This window comes from Myotis lucifugus, unplaced genomic scaffold (assembly GCF_000147115.1).
Source record: "Myotis lucifugus unplaced genomic scaffold, Myoluc2.0 scaffold_7, whole genome shotgun sequence".
NCBI lineage: Eukaryota > Metazoa > Chordata > Mammalia > Chiroptera > Vespertilionidae > Myotis > Myotis lucifugus.
Window position 1 is genome coordinate 10586489 of NW_005871055.1, and position 23574 is coordinate 10610062.

Below are 23574 nucleotides of genomic sequence, written 5' to 3' on the forward strand. Positions count from 1 at the left end.
CGTTTTATTATATTCAGGAGGTCCAAAGTATTTTAGTATTTGTAACAGCCCATATATAGGGTATCCCCAAAAAATGTATGCACACTTAACAGCTCAATTGATGTTTCTTTTTCAAATTTAATCCATTGGAATTAATAATTATTCAAAGTGTGTATGAATTTTGGGGGGACACCTTGTATATTGCCATGACAGCCAGATGAGTCCTCACCAGTTACAGCATATCAATACCTGCTATATTACTTTCCTAGGGCCACTGTAACAAAGTACTACTAACTGGTGGCTTTAAAAAGGAATTTGTTCTTGCACAGTTCCTGGGGTTTATACATATGAAATCAAGGTATCAAAAAGGTCAGGCTCCTTCTAGAGGCTCTAGGAGAGAATCCTTTGCCTTTCTGGAGCTGCTGGTGGTTGCTGGAAATTCTTGACATTCCTTGGTTTGTAGATATGTCACTCCAGTCCCTACCTCCATCTTTTCATCTCCCTCCTCTCTGTCTCTGTGTCTTCACAAGATACCAGTCATTGGATTAAGGGCTCATTCTAATCCAGTTGTGATCTCATTTTAACTAATTATGTCTGTGAAGACCTTAGTTCCAAATAAGGTCACATTTGAGATTCCAGGTGAATATAAATTTCAGGAGGACAGGATATAAATTTCAGGAGGACACTATTCAATTTAGTATAGTTGGTTATATTGTACCTACGGTATTTTCATAATAGTGTTCTAACTGTTGATTAGGAATCAATTTTGTGAGTGTGTAATATGATGCCTTCAGGAAGAGGTATCCAAAGATATTAAAAGAGGATGATTCAAAATCCCCTTGGGGGACAAAATATTAGAATTGAAGGGCCTTAATTTTAATCTAATGCCATCCTCCCCTAGATTAAGTGGTCTTTTGGGTAGGTCACATATCAAGACAGTGGTGGCAGCTAGGACTTCCCTGAGCCTTGGGTAGATTTTCTTATAATACCAAGTTGATTTCTTCATACAACTAGGACAGCCCAATGGCAAGGAATTGCCTTAGGATGGACAATAATAAATTGGAAGCTGTGTTATTCCATGCATCAAGCCATTGCTAAATGGATTTTTTTAAAAGAATTTAATGAGGTGCTTTGGGTGAGTTGTGTATTTTTGTGGGTTATAATGAGCCTACAGGGAGTGAACCCAAATGGTGAGATCACATGCTACAGTGATGAAAAGTATGAACCCTGAGAAAGAAGACACCTACTAGAAAGGGCTCTTGGTGGCTAACTGGACTAAAATTAAAAACAACAAAACAGAGTCTAGCAGCCATTTCTACACAGGAGCCTCTTACACAAACTGCACTTTAGGGAGAAGCCTACCCTGAACTGCTGAACTGCCTGTTTTCACTGTGTTCCTGCTCTCTGAGCCAGTCCTTATAAAGGAGTCCTGGAATCTTATTTCAACCAATAGGACTAAGGCTTTTCCCACCCAATCAGAGCTGCACAGCTCCAGCTAACCAGAGTGGCTCTATTCTGACCAATCAGGACAGTGCCTTTGGGGCCAATCAAACTGGGAGTTTTGGGAGTCCTTATTTACATGAGGACAGATCAATCAGGGACAAGGAGCAGGGATTTCTGCCCATATAAGCCAGTTCCCCTCTGGCTTAGGGAGCACATTTTCCCTTTCTAGGAAAGACTGAAGGCTGCATTTTCCCTGGCTAGGGCTACAGCTAAAACACCAAGAGCAGAACAGAGTGACTCCGGAGCAAAGGGGCAGACCAGAGCAGAGCACAGCTGAGCTGCTTAGCTGAAGAAAGTCATGGCCCAGGGCTGCCTCACAGTCTAGCTGTTTTCACAGCCATGCTGTACATTGAGCTGTTTGCACTGAATAAAGTTTCCTTCTTCACTGCACCTCATATTGGGGATTGTGTTGGCATTGAATTGGCACCAAGGACCATCGGTTGACACAAGTAACATGAATAAGGCACTTCTGTTGTACCCAAATGGAATGTACAGTTGGGCCACTCGTACTGAAGAGAAAATATTTTGAAAACCTTCCCCCTGATTAACTCAGAGACAGCAGTGCTAAAGCTGACTTGTCAGTCATGATGCATTCCAAATTTTGTTCTTACAGAAGAATTTATATAGTTTCTGGAATATTCTTGCTTTCCAGGATTGCTAGTGTGACACCATACATGAATATACTATCCTAACTATGAGCTCAACACAGAGTTGATTTGAAGAAGGTTCCCAGAGGTCCTATGTTCAGAGAAACATGAACCAAGAATCTCTAGTGCCTCCTTCTTTTAAACTCTTACATAACTTCGCTATTATTTATACTAACTTATGATTCATTATTCCATGGTTTCTACCACAAAAGACAACCATTTCTAAGCCATTTCATCATTTTACGGTACTGGACTTTCTAATGTGAGGTCTTTTTATAGACTGCTACATAGTTATTCTCTTCTGAGTTTGTGCTAATTGCAATGAACTTAAATATAAAAATTATATATTTATGTATATATGGCCTTTTCTGCTTAGCCTCAAGAGTCCTAGGGTACTTCCCTGGCAGGTTTTCTCAGTGGTTAGAGCATTGACCCATGGACCAAAGGGTTGTGGGTTGGAATCCCGGTCAAAGGCATGTACCTCGGTTGCAGGTTCAATCCCTGGCCCTGGGGAGTGGGCAGGAGGCAACCAGTCAATGTGTCTCTCTCACATCAATGTTTCTCTCCTTCCCTCCCTCCCCCCTTCCTTTCACTCTCTAAAAATCAATGGAAAACATTTCCTCGTGTAAGGATTTAAAAAAAAAAAAAAGAGTCCTAGTTTGCCAACATGCTAGTTGCTTACTATTTATTCATGTAATATAACTAGAGGCCCGGTGCACAACATTTGTGCATGGGGGTGGAGGGGGGAAGAGGCAGGACAGGGGGACCCTCAGCCCAGCCCGTGCCCTCTCACAGTCCAGGAGCCCTCGGGGGATGTCCAACTGCTGCGGAGGCAAGAGAGGCTCCCACCACCGTGGCTGCACTCACCAGATGTGAGCCCGGCTTTTGGCTGGGCGGCGCTCCTCCTGTGGGAGCGCACTGACCACCAGGAGGCAGCTCCTGTGTTGAGCGTCTGCCCCCTGGTGGTCAGTGCATGTCATAGCTGCCATTTGGTCGATTTGCATATTAGCCTTTTGTTATATAGCATTCCTTGAAGATGGTTTTGTCATGGAAACCACTGTTTTTGTGAGAGTTAGCATGCCTTCAATATTTGTGTGGATCATAGAGCTTTTGAGAACCTCTCAAGGACAAACCTATCTCCTCTAGTTATGTCACTGTACATGTAACCCTGGTGTCTATTGTTCAGTACCTGCATGTTATCTAAAAACTTGGTCAACTAGTAGTGAATGCAGGTGCCAAGAGCATTCCATGTACCAAGACAATTTTGTGGTACCTCCATGCAATTATAAAGTTTTGAAGGTCCTCTTAATCCTACTTTTAAGACAGATTCTGTAGCATGAATACCCACAGAGGCACCAGATTACCCTGTATTTTAAATTGGGTGCTGAGGAGATCCAGTAGAGTGCACAGTGAACTGAAATTACTTATATACTACCTACAGGAGTTATTTGCCACATTGGATGTCCCTATAGGGACATTGTGTTACTGTTTCAGAAGGTGGTCATCTTATTTTGGCCATATTAAGCAGCATATCCATGCTTCAGAAAGGCAGTGGCTAGGAATTGATGAGTGTATTATTTTTCAAGTTACTTTCCCTTAGTGATATACCTTAATAACTCCCCCTCAACACCTTGGATCCTTCACATTGGCTTTTAAACACAAGTTAATTTTTATTGGAAACAAAGGCTAAAACATCACAACTCTTTTTCCTATTCACCCAGTGTTCTGTCTCACTTCTCTTCTTATAATCAAACTTCCCAAAAGAGTTGTCTATAGTCACTTCTTATATTTTCTCATTTCCCTCTCTCAGACCACTGCAGTCTGGCTTCTAGTTTCATTAGTCTGCCCAGGTAGCTCTGGCTGTGGTTACAAAAGACTTCCAGCCCTAGCTGGTTTAGCTCAGTGGATAGAGTGTCGGCCTGCGGACTGAAGGGTCCCGGGTTTGATTCCCGTCAAGGGCACATGCCCGGGCTGTGGGCTCCATCCCCAGAAAAGGGCGTGCAGGAGGCAGCCAATCAATGATTCTCTCTCATCATTGATGTTTCTCTCTCTCTCTCTCTCTCTCTCTCTCTCTCTCTCTCTCTCTCTCTCTCTCTTCCTTCCTCTCTGAAATCAATGAAAATATATTTTTAAAAAAAGACCTCCATGTGGATCTATGTACCTGACATTTTTCAGTCCTCATCATGTTTGACCTCCCTGCAGCAGTTAGCTCTGCTGTTTCTTTCTGAAATATTCTCTTTATGTACATCCAACAGCACAATACTCTCCTGGTTTTCCTCCTACTCTCTGGCTGTGTTGTCTCTGCATCATAGAATGTCGTCTAACCAACTTTGATTCAGTGTTGGAGTGTCTCTGCTCCTAGGCCCTCGCTATTTCTCTCAAGACAGTCTCATCCATATCATGGCTTTATATTTGCTACTCAACTTTTCTGATAATAGCTTGACTTTTTTTTTTTAATCCTCACTGAGGATATGCTTTTGTTTAGTTGGTTTTAGAGAGAGAAAGGGAGAGGGAGAGAAAGAGAGAGAAACATCGTTCTCTGAAGTTCCAACTTCCTTCTTAATATTTCCTGTTGATTACCTCAAAGGAACCTCAAATTCACCAGGTCCAAAATCAGACTCATTGTTCCTCCCTACACACCTGCTTTTTCTCAGTGTTCCTATTTTTGTGACTGTAACCACTGTGTACCCTCTTGCAAGAACCAGGGATTTTTGGAGTCATCTTCCTTCCTCATTGTTCGACTCTATCCAGTCCATTACTTAATTGATCTTTACCTCCTAAATACTTTTCAGCTTCCACCCCTCTTCATCATCAACATCATCATCATTATCACCTCCCACCCCCCAACCAGCACCACCATTGCCCTGTTCCATCGTCTTCTCCTTGGACCCTCGGTTGACCCCCTCACTGGTCATTCCATATCCCTTCTGCCTCCTCCAATTTGTTTTCCATATTGGAGCTAGAAGGATCTTTTAAAAAACACATTTTACCTTGTTATTTCCCCCACCAAGCATCTCTAATGTCTTTCCCTTACTCTTAGGGACACAGGCCAAAATTCTTCACGTGGCCTGTGCGATCTTGCCATGTCTGCCCCTGCCCTCTGCAGCCTCCTTTTGTGCAAAGCCCTTCCTCTTGGAGTTTCAGCCTCAGTGGCCAACTTTTAATCCCTTATACTCACTATGTTCCCTCCTTTTACAGAGCCTCTCTGTGAATATGCTTCCTTCCTCCCTTCACCTACTTAAGCTATCGTCATTCAGATAGTTTACTTTTTATTTTCCTAGGGAAGTCTTCCCCAATCTTCCAACATGTCCCTGGATTATAACTGCTCATAGCATTGAGTGCCCCTCCTCTGTAACAGTTGTCATAGTTGCCATTTTATACTTATATGGGTGATTATTTGATTAGTACATATATTCAGCATAAGCTCCACAAGACATTGGCTGTTTTGCTTGACTCTTTGTTACATCCTTGACACCCCAGTACAGTGCCTATGAATTGTAACTAAATATTTATCAAATGAATTAGTGAGTGAGTTAATTAATATAGTCAATCAAGTTGACACTATAGATAGGTTAAGAACATAGACTCTGGATCAAACTGCCTGAGTCAAATCACAGCTCTCACTCTATAAGTTGTGTCACCCTGGGCAAGTTGCTCTACTCTTAGTTTTCTTATTTGTAAAACGATTATAATATATCCATTTTATAGAGTTGTTGTGAGGATTATCTGACATAATATACATTAAGCTTTTAGAACAGTGCCTTTGTATATCAAGTGCTCCATAAATGTTAGCTCCTGGCAACATTATTGTCATTAGCAGCAGCATCCTCCACTGGTGGTAACCAGAAGCCTTGGTTATAATCTATGTCATGTGAATTTAGTTGGCTGGTTCCAAAGAAGAGGAAGTGGCTTCATGGTGGCATACTCCTTAGGATGACTCAACTTATTTCTAGTCCCATTTTCACTCAGTCTTTGCTGCCTTATCACAGTAATTTACCAGTAATTTGCAAAATGTGGACTGTCAAATACAAGTTTTTTCTGCAAAGTTTTTTTTTTATCCAAGTTGTTGCCTTTTAATTTTCATCACCCTCAGGAGAAGGTTGAGCTCAGAGAAGTGTGCAATTACTAAAGAAACTCTGAATGGGTGACTGGCGAAGATGTAGCAAATTTCTCGTCACAAGAGACAACCTTACTCCAGTGGACTAAGAGTATAGGTCAGTGATGGCCAACCTATGACACACATGTCAGAGGTGACACGCGAACTCATTTTTTTGGTTGATTTTTCTTTGTTAAATGGCATTTAAATATATAAAATAAATACCAAAAATATAAGTCTTTGTTTTACTATGGTTGCAAATATCAAAAAATTTCTATATGTGACACGGCACCAGAGTTAAGTTAGGATTTTTCAAAATGCTGACACGCTGAGCTCAAAAGGTTCGCCGTCACTGGTATAGGAGGAGGGAAGGTTACCAGCCATCAAGAGCTATATAACTTGCTATTCATTTGGGAGTTTGAATTTTAGGGGCCAGTGTCCAGAGAGCTATCTGTGGTCCTACAATTTTTTTAACACTAGGAATCTGTCACAAATATTTTATTAATTACTAGAGGCCCATTGCACGACATTCATGCACTGGGGTGCGGGGGAAGGGAGGCCCTCAGCCTGCCTTTCGCCTTCTTGCAGTCCAAGACCCCTGGGGGATGTCTGCCTGCCAGCATTCAGACATTCCCCGAGGGGTCCTTAGTGCTGCCACAGAGGCAGAAGAGGCTCCCACCACCTCCACTGTGCTCGCCAGCCATGAGCACGCTCAGGGCTTCCGGCTGAGCGGCACTTGCCCTGTGGGAGCACACTGACCACCAGGGGCAGCTCCTGTGTTGAACATCTGCCTCCTGGTGATCAGTGCACAACATAGGGACCAGTAGAACAGCCGTTGGGTCAATTTGCATATTACCCTTTTATTATATAGGATTTCCATGTAGACATGTGAAAATAATATCTTCTATGTGCACAAATATTTTTCTGATTTTTATTTTAAGTTAATCCTTTATACAAACTATATATCGGGTCATGGTTCTCATATCACTGTCCTTTAGATCGCAAGGTTCAGAGCCTAGAAGTACTGATATGATATTCCATGTCCGTCACCTTTGAAGGCATTCCTCCCAGAGTACCTTGACAACAACAGAGTCATGAAACTAACCCCAAGGAGCCATCTGCCATTTATTCCTTTGATATAAAGATTGGGAACTCAAGCCAAAATGTGTGAAGGACACAGTTATTCTTTTATAGTCCCTTTGTCACTGAATTGCCATCATCTCGTGTTACTACATCTACTCTGATCTGAGAGAGTCTTGAAAGCAGGCTTTTTTCTAGCCTTGCTGCCTAGAAGCTTACGTTAGAGAAGGGAGTGGCATTGGGTCTGCCCTGATCACGGGTGCAGTGCTGGGGTTTGCTGCTGGGCTTGTGTTTCTTGGTTTTACTGCAGTTGGATGCTATAGTGACTCAGGATGGTGGTAACCCAGAGGAGGTTTTGTTTACAAAGTGGGTTCCCCTCCCTGTTTATTTATGACTCCTGTAGCACTATACCTTGAATGTAGGTGCCACAAATCACAATTCACTCATCTATTCCCACAGATGAGGGATAACTCTACTCATAGTTACCAGTGAATATGACATTTTCGTAAATACTCTTAGTATAGGAAGAAAACTATCAGTATTACACATTAACCTCATTGAGGCAGATTACACATTGCCAAAAGACTGCTAACTGTACTGCCAATGTAGAACAGCACAGCTTTTCCATCAGCAGCAATCACTCAGGTCCAACTGGTCACTTGGGTTGGAAAGATAGGGCAGGTTCTTTTGCCGAGAGCTTGTCTGTCATGGCTAGAAGAGAAAAGAGCTGAAAAGGTGCCTTCCAGTGGGTTGGGTAATTAGTGTGCTATTTTCCTTTTTTTCCTGTTTTTCTCAGCGTCTTTTTATTATATCGTTATCTACTGTCATAGCCTCTATTCTTATGCTTTTATCAGTTCTCCTATTGGTTTGAATTATGGAGTCATTTTACCATACTGTCAAGCTCAGTCCCTAGTAAATCTTCATTTCTTCTCTTTTTTTTTCTTTATGGAGTCATTTTACCATACTGTCCTTATCTCCCCATTGCCCCCCCACCCACCCCTCCCTACTCATGCCCTTACCCCCCTGGTGTCTGTGTCCATTGGTTAGACTTATATGCATGCGTGTCCTATTTTCAATTTAGTAAACCCCAAGTTCTCTCCAGATGTTTGGTTTTTCTTGAGATTTATTTTATTATCATTTCTTAATCCTCACCTGAGGATATTCTTTCATTGATTTTTAGAGAGAGTGGAAGAGAGAGGGAAAGACAGAGAGAAATATCGATGGAGAGAAACATATTGATTGGTTGCCTCCTGCACGAGCCTGGACCAGGCCCAGATGGGGAGGAGCCTGCAGCTGAGATACGTGCCCTTGACCAGAATCGAACCAGGGACCCTTTGGTCCTCAGGCAGACGCTCTATCCACTGAGACAAACGGGCTAGGGCTCTCCAGATGTTTTTACTGGCTCTTCCTTCTCTGGCAAAGCCTTAGATGTCAGTGCTCTCCAAGGTTCTGCTCGTGCTGCAAACTTTCTTGGTGATCTGCGCCTGCAGCTTAATTATCCTACATATACTACAGTTCTCAAGATGTCCCATTCTGTCCTCCAGAGCCTGAACTATGACTCCTAGCTGCTTACTTGGCATTCCTACCTGGGAGTCTCTAAGACTTGTGATTTAGCATATTCTAAGTAGAAATAATTCTCTTTTCCCCAACATATGCTCTTTCTCTTTCCTTCAGTAAATGACATCACCAAGGAGCCACAACTAGAAGTAGGAGTTATAGTAGATCTACATTTCCCCCTCAAATCTTACAGCAATCAATGCCCTGGCCTACTGACTTACCTCAGAGCTGTCTCCAGACTCTCCTTTTTTGCTTATTTCCACCAATACTTTAAATCTTTCTGTCCCTCACAGCATTTGCTTGGACTGTTGCAGTAAGCCCCTGACTGTTCCTACTGTCTCTTATCTAGTTTCCTATAGCTACTCTGCCATCACATATCTAAAATTCTAGTGTAATCATGCCACTCCTCTGTGTATAGACTCTCAACAACTTCTGGAAGAATATAATTCACATTTCTTAATTCTTGCCCACTTTGTCAGCTTCATTTATTACAAACTCTCTTACCCAAATATCATACTTGTATGGTTCACAAATCCATGCCCATATACATGGAGTCCCCTTGCTAAAAGAGGCTGTTACTCTTACTGACCTCCTGCTTCCTTCCCCCTGAGGAACTCCTCTCATATCTTTAACAATTAGCTTAAAGCCCCAAACCCATTCTTATGAGAAGCCTATCCTATTCTAGGGCAGGGTTAAAAGGCCCTTCTTAAGGCCTCTCATAGCATTTAGTTGAAATTTCTGCTATAATATTTATGTGTAATTAATTATTAGTTTATATGTATATTACATACATATTAGTTTATATGATTGTATATTAAGTAAGATAACACATAGAGTTCCTCAAAATAGTAAATAGGAGAAATTTAGTAAATTCTAATTTCCTTGTTTTCTTTTTTTCCCCTATTTCTCCCCCCCCCCCTCACAAATAGGATTTTTATTTGTTGCCATTAAATGTCTGAATTTTAAACATATTCTTGGACTGGGGGCTCATTCAACTTTAGCACCTGTCTCATTCCCAGTAGGTTTTCTAGAATTGCTACCTTCACCAGGAAGCTCCTTGAGTTTTCTCAGTTCAAACTTGGGCTTCTTCAGCACTTTACTTTTCTAAGAAAGACATCATGGAGTGGTTAAATAGTTTGGCAATGCTATCTGGAATCATTTTATTGATGACTTCTTTCAAATCATTTGTCATCATCTTCTTTCAGATATGGTGGACCTGTTGATGCTGAACATATGAGGTCTTCTGAATCTGAATATTGCATTTTTTTTAATTTTTTTTTTAGTAAAACCAACACAGAATAGATGAAGCAAATAACCATCAGTTGTCTTGACATCAACATGAGCTTCAGTCATGGTCTGCCATTTTTTTACCATGGAGCTTATTTTTCATGGGGAAGAGTCATGCCATGGAAATTAGTCCAGTAGTTTTTGTCCTGAACATCCTCAGTAATTAGCTTGAATTTTCTAAACGCAATTTCATCATTCTGCAGATCAGTTAGGTTCACTTCAAAAAAATGACCCTTGAGACCATCAGATGCGATTTGGGTTCCTTGAGTTCTGGTGACTAGTGTTTTTCTATATTTCGTATATTGAACATACCTGGTGCTTTCACATCACACCAATCTTCCTTAGAAAATGGATCAACCGCTTCCTTTTTGTCTCTTTTGCTGCCTTTCATAAGGTGCTTGTTCTTGCTGATCACCATATTTCCTTGTTTTTTGTGTTTGTTTGTTTCTAACCTCCATTAGCCTGAGCAACTTGAAGGCAGGAAACATTACATACGTTGGTATTTCCAATACCCAGTTGAGAGCCTTGCACAAATTGAAACCTCAGTAATAGTTTTCAAGTGAATGAAAACCAAGCTAGTTGCACCCGTGTTTCCCTCCAGAGTTTCTTTATTCTTTTACTTTCATTCTTACATTCTAGTCATTCTTATAGAAGCCCTTGTTTCCCACCAGCTCTGATATGGAATAAGTGATTGTTTTATTCCTCTCTTCTATCCCTTTATCAGGTAGAGTTTACTCAGAATTCATGGGAGAAATCATTGTTAACACACTTTGCCTTCAGATATCAGGGGCAGATATCCTGGTTGTTGAGGTATGAACTGCTCCCAGAGAATTCTGCATCTGAATTCCAGCTCTGTCATCTTTTAGCTGGATAATGACGTACAAGTTGGTTAACTTCTCATAAGGCTCAATTTACTCACTGTAGATTAGGAAGAATATGTGCCTCATAGTTGTTAAGAGGGTCACATGAGGTAATTTATATAAAGGTCTCAATAAATATTAATTATTATTTTTATAGCAGAAATTCTATTCATTTCAAGAAAAGATGAACTTTAATTTACTTTTTGATAAAGTTAATAATTTTATCTGAAATTAGAGTTTTTTACATAATTATTCGCCATCTCAATTTTAAAGAAATTTTTAAAAACTCTGAAGTTTTAAGCCAGTTTGTTTTTTGTGAGCACCATTTATGGCTAGTAAAACTGGGTTGAATAGGTAATGTTTGCTCATTACTTGCTCTCTGCACACTTATTGGTTTAAATAATGTTCAGGCTAAAAATCTGTCAGTTTAAATACAGAAAAATGTAACAACATTTTAGCACAAAGACCATGGTTAGAACCAGTTAACGTTATAAAACAATTCATCACAGTGAATACAAATATCAAACCATTATTTTGTATACCTAAAACTAATAAAATGTTATATGTTGATTATAAAAAAAAAAAGCAACATATTATGGTGTTTTGCTATTGAACTAGGAAGTAAAACATTGATTAGTCCTGAGATTTGAGTTAAAACCAAGTGCTCTTTTATTTTTTGGCATTGATTACAAAAAGTAATAGCTTTAGTAATTAGGTTCCCTTCCTTTTTTCTTTTATTATTTGAATGTCTGGTGATTGTACATATTTTTATTCAAACCTATTGTAGTTAGCATTGACCCCCAAATTGAGGAATCTAGTTCCTACTTCCAAGCCTACTATTTTTTTTTTCTGCTTTAGGCTTGTTTTATTTTATTACTAGAGGCCCAGTGCACAAAATTCCTGCACTCAGGCAGGGGGAGGGGTCCCTCAGCCCGGCCTGAGCCCTCTCGCAGTCTGGGAGCCCTCAGACCTAAACCGTTAGTCAGACATCCTTAGTGCTGCCGCAGAGGTGGGAGAGGCTCCCACCACTGCTGCTGCGCTTGCCAGCTGTGAGCCCGGCTTCTGGCTGAGCAGCACTCCTCCTGTGGGAGTGCACTGACCACCAGGGGACAGCTCCTGCATTGAGCAGGATCGGTCTGAAACCGGCTCTCCGACATCTCCCGAGAGGTCCTGGATTGTGAGAAGGCAAAGGCCAGGCCGAGGGACCCCACTGGTGCATAATCGGGCCAGGGAGGGACGTGGGAGGTTGGCCAGCTGGGGAGGGACTGTGGGAGGGCTCCAGGGCGTGTCCGGCCCATCTCACTCAGTCCTGATAGGCCGGACTCCAGCAGCAAGCTAAACTACCGATTGGAGCATCTGCCCCCTGGTGGTCAGTGAATGTCATAGGGAGTGGTTGAGCGGCCTTAGCATAGGATTAGCATATTACTCTTTGATTGGTTGATCGGCCGACCGTTCGACTGGACACTTAGCATATTAGGCTTTTATTACATAGGATTTTTAAAAAATTTCTCTTTATTGTTGAAACTAGTTCAGGTGTCCCCCTTTTTCACCCTTCCTAGCCTACTGTTGATGAGGAAATCACTTAATCCTTTTTTGATGTCTTCTCTATATAAAAGCATAAACCTAATGTCATACTTGTTTGCTGCACCTGCCGGGGTTCTTGTCCCAGCATCAAGACGGTTCAGGAATCTGGAGAAGGCCGTGCGTAGATATTAAATAAGAGTCCAGAGACTAATAAAGAGTCTGGAGACGAAATATAATTTTGAAAGGCATTTTGGGGGTCAGAGGAGCTTAGCTAAAGGAGCTAAGATGTAAGGTCTTAAGTCTAAGGTCTTCGGTTCTCCTCGTCCCCAGGACCCCATGCTTTTTATTAACACAACTTGTCCTGAGGCGAGGCAGAGATATACACTTCAAAGGGTACACAGAAACATTGTCAGAATGGGGAAATTAGCCTACGGCTGTTCAGGTGTTTGGCCAGTAGGAGGCAATAACATGTCGATTAAGATGCCTTTTAGCTGTCTGGCAGCCAAGAAATCAATTTAATGTATCCTATTCAGGTTTGGGGAAATGCCTTCAGCCATTCCCAGATGCAGCCCTGCTGTCATGCTGGAATTGGTCTCTGGCATGCACCCATACTAAAATGTTGAAGCAGCTACTATGTGCCAGTCAGTGCTCTAACTGCTTGAGATACATCAATGAACTCTCTCCTTCCCCATTCCTCTTCTTTTGTATGTTTCATTTAATAAACAAGAAATATGCCCTAACCGTTTTTGGCTCAGTGGATAGAGCGTCAGCCTGTGGACTGAAGGATCCCAGGTTTGATTCCGGTCAAGGGCATGTACCAAGGGCAGCTGATCGATGTTTCTCTCTCATCGATGTTTCCAACTCTCTATCCCTTTCCCTTCCTCTCTGTAAAAAAATCAATAAAATATATTTTTTAAAAAGAAAAATATAAAAACTTATATATGTTAGAAGGTAATAGGTGCTACGGGAAAAAATGAAGCAAAGTAAGGGAGACTGGGAATGTGAGGGTGGGGTAGAGGAGACCGATTGCAAATTTTAAAAGGATGGACATATATGTTAGGCCTCATTGAGGAGGTCTCATTTGAGCAGAGAAATTGAAGGTTGAGGTAGTGAGTCATGCTGATATCTGGGGAAAGAGTGTTCAAGGTAGAAGAACAAACATTGCAAAGACCTTGAGGTAGAGTGTTTATAATATTAGTACAATTAAAATTTTGACATAAAAAACAAAAGGAATGCTTATTACTTTATAAATATTTATTGATTACCTCTCCTACATGGCATATTGGGAGAAATGCTGGACATATAGGAGACACATGTATTAAGAAAGAAAACAAAAACTCTATTTTTTTCTATTTAAAAATCTATGAGGAAAGATAAAATAATCTGATCATAGATATCTCTAATTAATGCAGATTGTGATCAAGACCATAAAAGATGAGCCTGTTGAATTTCAGCAAAGGTCAGATTCATTCTGCCTGGGGTGATCATATGAGCAGACCATTCAACCTTGCCTAGAAGGGTTAATATGAAAATTGATGGAGATTGGGGAAAGGGAACAGTTTCCTGCAAAGGAGAGACTAGTGCAAAGGCTAGGTAGTGGGGGTGTGCAGGCCACTGTCAAGCACAAATGTACTTTAGTTGGAAGTGCATTGGAAGTGATGTGGGTTTAAGAAGGATGGTAAAGATCTGATTACTAAATGTGTAAGAGAAATTGACTGGAGAGAAAGAGTAGTTGGCAAAGATACCTCCCAGGCCAAGCTCATTTTTAGTCAGTATACTACCAAATAGTACACTGACTGTCAATGTCCATGGCGTACCAGTTAGTAGTGTTTCTAGGCAATAGACTTAGGTAACAGAAAATGAGGGAGGCATGAGTTGTACTTGTACTTATCTATCTTTTGTGTTTGTTATATGTATTGTCATCTGGATTTTCTGAAGTGTGCAGTGATTTCAGAATTTGCACTGAAATATTTTCCTTTGCCCATAGAAATTCAATGAGACATTCACCCAGGTTTCAATATCCTTTTGAAGAGGCTTTTTGAGGTTTGTGTGAATCAAAAGATCAGTAGATAAAAAAGAATGAGTCATTGTACTATGCAATCTCTAAGACCCCTTACAAACTCTAAAATTCCAAGAATCTAAAACTTAACAACCAAAGGTCCAAATTTCTTTCAACAGTTGCTTTCATAAGTTGGAACAGTAGTTGCCAGCCTTGACTATAAGGCTAAATTTCATGACATCAGCTAAAAGTAATTTTCAATTTTAGCAGGCAACTTTTTTGTTCAGAATAATTTTGTCAAAAAGTTTGAGCCATTTTTTGTTTAAAAAACAAGTATTACCAATTAGAGTTTATGTAAACTGATCTGTCATGTAATCTGCTGTTTAATATAATAGCAGAACTTTTATTGTGTTTAGAAGTTATTTAAAATATGCAGTCTCTTTCACTATCTGAAGGGCAATAAAGACATAGTACTTCAGTGGCTTTGTTGTGTAATACATCGTTGTTCTGGCATCAGATTGTGGTCTTGAGCAGGGTAAATTCCTCATCTGTTGAATAATTTCCAAGAGTATTTGTCCTTAAGATTCTGAAATTTGCCAGACGCAATCTTGGAAGTAGTTGATTTCCAACCTGTGTGTCATTTTTTCTTTTACCCTCTCCTTTCCGTCCTTTTGGGAGAGGTATTGTAAAACCAACTGCGTCTGTTTACTTGCATTAGGTGCTGGGGGGTTTGGGGGTGGAAAAGTGTAAAACCATGTTACCATTAAAGCAGTGGTTCCATAGGAACCACTTATAAAATCCTATATAACCACTATATGACTTTTTTTTTGGCCATGCCCCACTTAAGCATCTCTAAAATCCTGATTCCCCGCCCCCCGTGACATATAATTCTTATTATTCAAAAAGTGAACTCCTATTCACGTGGAAGAAGCCTAAAGGTCATGAACTTGGTCTAAACAAGCTTCCAAAGAACATGGCATCTATGAAAGAGAAAAATAAAAGAACAAAAGGACAATTGAAGTACTGAGGAAGAAATTGTTAAAAAAAATAATAATATCAGGAGAAAAACCAAGATGGCGGCATAGGTAAACACTGGAAATTGCTGCCTCGCATAACCACTTCAAAAATACAAATAAAAGACAAAACGGACATCATCCAGAACCACAGGAAGGCTGGCTGAGTGGAAATTCTACAACTAGAAGGAAAGAGAAAAGCACAGTGAGACTCAGAGGAGGTGTGGAAGTAAAGTGCAGAGGTACGCAGGCGCACGTGGAAAGGGCTGGCAACTGAGGACACGGTTGTCTTTTTCAATCGGGAGGGTGTCTCAAGCTCCTGACTGCTCTGAACTCCAGTTCCGGGCAAGTCTCTGGGGACCCAGACTCATACGGGGAAAAACTGGACTGTCTGGCATTGGTCTAAACTCGAGGGAGGCTTTCTCTCAGAGGTGCTTGCAGCGATCACCAGGACACTGAGACTCGGGGCCTCTTAGGGCAGGACTGAGGATCAGCCATAGCTGTTTGCTCCGCCCTGTTGATTCCCTGAGACCCCGCCCCACCCATGCTGTGTGCAGAGGCTTTTGCATATGAAAGGCCTGGCCCTTTGCAATCTGAAAATTACCTAACAAACTGCAGCTGGGTCAGAGAGACCCAGAACATCCAAAAGAAGGCCCAAGGCCCCACAGCAGCTTGCATTGCTTCACAGCTGGGCCTCATCTGGGCACCTCCAAACCCCAAACAAAGAAGAAGAATCTGCAGATCTCTCCGTAGCTCCTGCTGGGTAGCCTCAGGCAGAGGCTAAATTAGCACCTCCTTAGAGATCCAAGAGCCAGTGTACCCAGTGGTCAGAGTGGGACCATCCAGATTACAACTCCTCAGATCAATAAGGGACACACTCAGGGGGCAGACTCAGTGAGCACCAAAGCCCCACTGAAGCAAGTCTTGCCTCATAAGGGTGTCTTCAGCACAGAAGTTCTCCCACTGTAGACACAGCTGATTCTCACAGCCAATTGGCCTGGCGGTCAATTCCTCCCAGTGATACCAACAACAATCAAGGCTTAACTACAACAAGACTGTGCACAAAGCTCACAAAGGGGTGCACCAAGAATGTCCACTTCAGGTAATTGGGGAGGCTGAGCCACCGGGCCCTATAGGACACCTAGCATAGAAAGCCACTCTAACAACACAAGGAAGCATAAAAAATGCGGAGACAAAGAAACAGGTCACAAATGACAGAAAGGGAGGAAAGCAAACGACTGGATATAGAGTTCAAAACCACACTTTTAAGGTTTTTCAAGAACTGTCTAGAAGCCGCTGATAAATTTAGTAAGACCCTCAAAAAGTCTGGTGAGGCCGCCGATAAATGTAGTGAGACCCTCAAGAAATTTAGTGAGACCCTCGAGGTTATGAAAAAGGACCAACTAGAAATTAAGCATACACTGGCTGAAATGAAGGATATTATGCAGAGTGCCAACAGCAGACTAGAGGATCACAAGAATCAAGTCAAAGATTTGAAATACGAAGAAGCAAAAAACACCCAACCGGAAAAGCAAAGTGAAAAAAGAATCCAAAAATATGAAGATAGTGTAAGGAGCCTCTGGGACAGCTTCAAGCATACCAACATCCAAATTATAGGGGTGACAGAAGAAGAGAGAGAGCAAGATATTGAAAACCTATTTGAAGAAATAATGACAGAAAACTTCCCCTGCCTGGTGAAAGAAATAGACTTACAAGTCCAGGAAGCGCAGAGAACCCCAAACAAAAGGAATCCAAAGAGGACCACACCAAGACACATCATAATTAAAACGCCAAGAACAAAAGACAAAGAGAGAATCTTAAAAGCAGCAAGAGAAAGACAGTCAGTTACCTACAAGGGAGTACCCATATGACTGTCATCTGATTTCTCAACAGAAACTTTACAGGCCAGAAGGGAGTGGCAAGAAATATTCAAAGTGATGGATGCCAAGGACCTACAACCAAGATTACTTTATCCAGCAAAGCTATAATTCAGAATTGAAGGTCAGATAAAGAGCTTCACAGATAAGGAAAAGCTAAAGGAGTTCATCACCACCAAACCAGTATTATATGAAATGCTGAAAGGTATCCTTTAAGAAGAGGAAGAAGAAGAAGAAGGTAAAGATACAAATTATGAACAACAAATACACATCTATTAACAAGTGAATCTAAAAATCAAGTGAATAAATAATCTGATGAACATTATAAACTGGTGAATATAATAGAATCAGGGGCATAGAAAGGGAGTGGACTGACTATTCTTGGGGGGTAAAGGGGTGTGGGGGATGCGGGAAAAGACTGGACAAAAATCGTACACCTATAGATGAGGACAGTGTGGGGGTAAGGGCAGAGGGTGGGGTGGGAACCGGGTGGAGGGGAGCTATGGGGGGAAAAAAGAGGAACAACTGTAATAATCTGAACAATAAAGATTTAATTAAAAAAAATAATAAAATGAAAGATTGAAGAGGAAAAAAAAGACATATTTTTTTAACTCCATGAACTGAAGCCTAATAATAATCTACACTAATAAAAGAGAAACATGGTAATTGGCCGTACGACCGCTACTCTTCCCATTGGCTAATCAGCATATCCTTATGCAAATTAACTGTCAGCCAAGATGGCGGCCGGCAGCCAGGCAGCTGGAAGTGAACATGAGGCTTGCTTGCTCCAGGGACTGCAGACTCCAACGTTCCCCACCTGCCGCTGCCGGCCTCTGAGTTGCAACTCTAAGAAACTATGTACTATGTTGCAAATAAGAAGCTAAACAAAACTCCAGAAACCTGCTGTCAGTCAGCCCGGGACTGCAACATTGTATCGATGTTTTCAGCAGTGAGGCCTCAGAGCTAAAGCTGGCCCAGAATAAAAAAAAAAAAAAAGAAAAGAAAACAAGGAGCGGTTGGGAGCTTCAGTCACTCGCTTCCAGAAAACAGCCCTCAGCCCCTCACCCAGACTGGCCAGGCACCCCAGTGGGGACCCCCACCCTGATCCAGGACACCCTTCAGGGCAAACCAGCCGGTCCCCACCCGTGCACCAGGCCTCTATCCTATATAGTAAAAGGGTAATATGCCTCCCGGGACCGGGATCAGCGGAGCAGCGAGGCTCCTGGCACCGGGATCAGCATGACAGGGGGCAGCGCCCAAACCCCCTGATCCGCCCTGCAGCTCTGTGTGTGACAGGGGAAGGCGCCCCAACCCCCTGATATCAGCCCTGCTCTGTGCCTGATAGGGGGGAGCTCCCCAATCCCCTGATTGCCCTGCGGCTCTGTGTGTGACAGGGTAGAGCCATAACCTCTCCATCGGCCCTGCCCCGAGTGTGACAGTGGCGGCGCCCCAACTCCCTGATCGGCCCTGCTCTGTGGGTGATAGAGGGTGGCACCCCAACCCCCCTCCATGGGCCTTGCTCTGTGTGTGACAGGGTAGAGCCATAACCTCCCCATTGGCCCTGCCCTGAGTGTGACAGGGTGCAGCGCGCCAACCCCCTGATCCGCCCTGCTCTCTGTGTGACAGGGGGCGGTGCCCCAACTCCCCTATCGGCCCTACTCTGTGAGTGACAGGGGGGAGCTCCCCAACCCCCTGATCGACCCTGCTCTGTGTGTGACAGGGTACGGAACCCCAACCCCCCTGATGGGCCCTGCTCTGTGAGTGACAGGGGGCAGCGCCCCAACCCCCTGATTGGCCCTGCTCTGTGAGTGACAGGGGGCAGCGCCCCAACCCCCTGATCGGCCTTGCTCTGTGTGTGACAGGGGGCGGCGCCACAACCCCCCAATCGGCCCTATCCTGAGCGTGACTGAGGGTGGCATCGCAACCTCCTGAACCGCCCTGCTCTGTGCATGACGGGGCAGCGCCCCAACTCCCCAATCGGCCCTGCTCTGAGCCTGACCAGGGGCTGCACTTAGGGATTGGGCCTGCCCTCTACCACCTGGGAGCAGGCCTAAGCCAGCAGGTCGTTATCTCCCGAGGGGTCCCAGACTGCGAGAGGGCACAGGCCGGGCAAGGGGACCCCCCTCCTCCCCACCCCCCCGAGTGCACAAATTTTTGTGCACCGGGCCTCTAATAATAATAATAATAATATCAAGTGATATGAAAAAATGGCAAATAAAGTTTTAAAACATAATAGAGAACTGAAATGCATAAATATGTCACAATATATATTTATATACTGTATATGAGGCCCCTAGAACCATAAGAAATGCAAAAAATTCACTGTTAATAATTCATTCTCGAATTGTTCCCCTTAAAAGTCAATTTGCCCCTTGTGGTGCATGTGCCTCACTTTAGGAACCACTTCATTAAAGAAAAATGATGTCAGTTAAACTTTAAGTTAAGCATCCAGGCAAACTTAGAGAGAGAACAGATTATGTGCTGAAAGACCTTGAAGTTGCATTTGTGTGTTTTGTTTATAAATCTGAGTTTGAATGAGAATTTATCAAAAGAATTTGTAAACCTGAATTTGTTTCTTTGTACAAAATGTTTTGAATCTAGAGAGGCTAACAGCTGTTCTTGTTACACAAGCCTCAGTTATCATTTCTCTTGCTTCATATTCTTCCATGTATTGTGACACATCAGTCTTCTTAGAAATATGACTAGGGGTTTCTTAAAGTTCAGAGCTGAGGCTGGGGATTTGCGACTAAAGCATTCCTTCCTCCCATTTCTTAAAATACTGAGGTCAGAAAAGATCAGGGTCCTGCCCAGCCGGTGTAGCTCAATGGTTGAGCATCGACCTGTGATCCAAGAGGTCAGGGCACATGCTCAGGTTGCAGGCTCAATCCCTGATGTGGGCATGCAGGAGGCAACTGATCAATGATTCTCTCATTATTGATGTTTCTGTCTCTCCCTCTCCCTTCCTCTCTGAAATCCATAAAAATATTAAAAAGAGTACTAGCTGGTTTGGCTCAGTAGATAGAGTGTCAGCATGCAGACTAAACAGTCCCAGGTTTGATTCCAGTCAAGGGCACATGCCCGGGTTGCATGCTCGATTCCCAGTAGGGGATGTGCAGGAGGCAGCTGATCAATGATTCTCTCATCATTGATGTTTCTATCTCTCTCCCTCTCTGAACTCAATAAATATATAGAAAAGAAAAGAAAAGATTAGGGTCCTTAGGCATTGACAGGCACTTAACCCACTTAGTTCCTGGGTGGAGAGAATGTTCCATTGTTTGGTAGCCATTGAAGCCTCTTTTCATAATTTATAAACAAACAAGAATAATTCTCTGAAGTCTGCAGGCAGATTAACAGAATCTGAAATGATGATTAGTCAAAACTAAAAGTCAGATCAGAGAGAACCAAGATGGCGGCATATGTAAACACCTGTACTTGCCCCCTCCCACAACCACATCAAAATTACAACTAAAATACAAAACAGCCATCATCCATAACTGCTGGAAAGCTGCAGAATGGAAGTCCTACAACTAGAGAAGTAAAGAAGAAAGCACACTGAGACTGGTAGGAGGTGTGGAGGCATGAAACAGGCTGTTTTTTTAATCAGGAGGGAGATTGTCTCTGTGGAGGCCACCCAGAGGAGCAAGGGGTCCCAGCCCCACACCAGACCCCCAGCCCAGGTTCCAGAGCTGGGATAAAAAGTCCCCATAACTATGGGCTTTAAAAACCGGTGCGGATTGGAGCTCAGTGACACAGAGGCTGCTAAACTGAATTTACAAGGTCTTCCTTCCTCTGAGCTCTAGCACCAGGGCAAGGCTCTGGGGGACACATTTGTCTGGCATGGGGGCAGGAACTTAGAGGTGGCTTTCTCTCAGATGGAGGTACTCACAGGCATCATTGTTCCTATGCTGGGACCTCCCCAGTTGCAGGGCTGACTGGCAGCCACTTCTGTTTGCTCCACCCTGGTGATTCCCTAAGACCCCACCTCATCCAGTTTACAACCCCAGGAAAGCTGCCTGCAGTGGATTTTGCATATGAATGGCCTGTACTTGAAAATTTCAAATAAGCTGCAGCTGGATCAAGGGGCCACAAACCTATCAATAAAAGACCTAACATCTGGCACCAGCACCAGCCTGCCTTGCTTCATAGCAAGGCCTCATCTGGGAACTTCCAAACCAATACGAAGAGGCAGAATCTGCAGATCTCTCTGTAGCTCCTGCTGAGTGGCCCAGGCAGTTGGCTGACTTTGCACCTGCCTAGAGACCTAAGAGCCAGTGTACCCAGTAGTCAGTGTCAGACCATACCAGATTACAACTCTACATATCCATAAGCAACAGACTCAAGGGAAGACTCAGTGAGCACCAAAGCCCCACTGAAGCAAGTCCTGCTCCATAGGGGTGTCTCCTGCACAGCAGCTCTCCCACTGTAGTCCCAGCTGATCCTCACAGCCAATTGGCCTGGAGGTCAATTCCTCCCAGTGACACTAACAGCAATCAAGTCTCAACTACAACAAGACTGTGCACACAGCGCACAAATGGGTGCACCTAGAGTGCCTAGCTCAGGTGACTGAGGAGGCTGAGCCACTGGGCGCTATAGGACCCATACTACACAAGGCCACTCTACCAACTCAAGGAGACATAGCAGCTCTATGTAATACATAAAAACAAACAGAGGGAAGCAGCCAAAATGCAGAGACAAAGAAAAGTGTCACAAATGAAAGAAATGGAAGAAAGCAAACTACTGGATATAGAGTCCAAAACCACAGTTACTAGTATAAGGTTACTCAAGAATCTTCTAGGAACCTCAAGGGACTTAGTACGACTTTCAAGGATCTTAGTGAGAATGCCAAACACATGGGAAAAGACCAGTCAGAAACTAAGCATACACTGACTAAAATAAAGAATAATATACAGGGTTTCAACAGTAAAGTAGAAAATTCTGAGAAATCAATGATTTGAAATATGAGGAAGCAAAAAACACCCAACCAGAAGAGCAAAAAGAAATAAGAATCCAAAAATATGAGGATAATGTAGAGAGCTTCTGGGACAACTTCAAGTGTACCAATATTCGCAGTATGAGGGTGCCAGAAGAGAGAGGGCAAGATATTGAAAACCTATTTGAAGAAATAATAATGGAAAACTTACCCTACCTGGTGAAAGAATTAGACTTATAAGTCCAGGAAGTACAGAGAGTCTTAAACAAGAGGAAACCAAAGAGGACCAGACCAAGACACATCATAATTAAAATTCCAAGTATTAAAGAAAAAGAGAGAATCTTAAAAGCAGCAAGAGAAAAGCAATTAGTTACCTACAAGGGAATTCACATATGACTGTCAGCTGATTTCTCAACAGAAATTATGCAGGCCAGAAGGGAGTGGCAAGAAATATTCAAAGTGATGAATAGCAAGAATCTACAACCAAGATTACTCTACCCAGCAAAGCTATCATTTAGAATTGAAGGTCAGATAAAGAGCTTAACAGACACACACAAAAAAAGCTAAAGGAGTTAGTTCATCACCACGAAACCAGTTTTATATGAAATGTTGAAGGTTATTCTTTAAGAAGAGGAAGAAGAAAAAGATAAAAAATATGAACCAAAAAAAAATGGCAACAAATACCTATCAACAATTGAATTTAAAAATCAAAATAAACGAGTAAGAAATCTAATGAACACAATAAACTGGTGAATAAAATAGAATCAGAGGCATGGAAATGGAACAGACTGACGATCTCAGAGAGAAGGAGGGTGGGGGGATGGGAAGAGATTAAACAAAGATTTTATATCCATATATGCATTACCTATGGACACAGACAATAGGATGGTGAAGGCCTGGGGCCGGGCGGGAACCGGGTGGAAGGGAGGAATGGGGGGGGTGGGGGAGAGGGACATCTGTAATCTCAACAATAAAGATTAAAAAAAAAAAAAGTCAGGTCAGTCACTGAACCAGTATTCTCAAAGTATTGTCTGTGAGGTCAAAGCTATTTTCATAATATTAACATATTATTTGCCCTTTGTACTCTCATTTTTTAACAAACGTACTGATGGAATGCAGAAGTAGAAATGAAGACCCAACTGTCTTCTTCTATTAATCAGATTTGCAAAAATGAAAAACAATTCCACTTTCTGCCTATTTTTTTATTTTTTTAAATATTCTT

General features: G+C 42.5%; 1 protein-coding gene and 1 pseudogene across 3 annotated transcripts in view; one reads left to right on the forward strand and one right to left on the reverse strand.

Annotated features, from left to right (window-relative positions):
* WDFY2 (WD repeat and FYVE domain containing 2) overlaps nt 1–23574 on the forward strand; it is a 223281-nt gene that overhangs the window by 125186 nt on the left and 74521 nt on the right. The gene's annotated exons all lie outside the window — the stretch shown is intronic.
* On the reverse strand, nt 9850–10567 carry LOC102419352 (annotated as a pseudogene).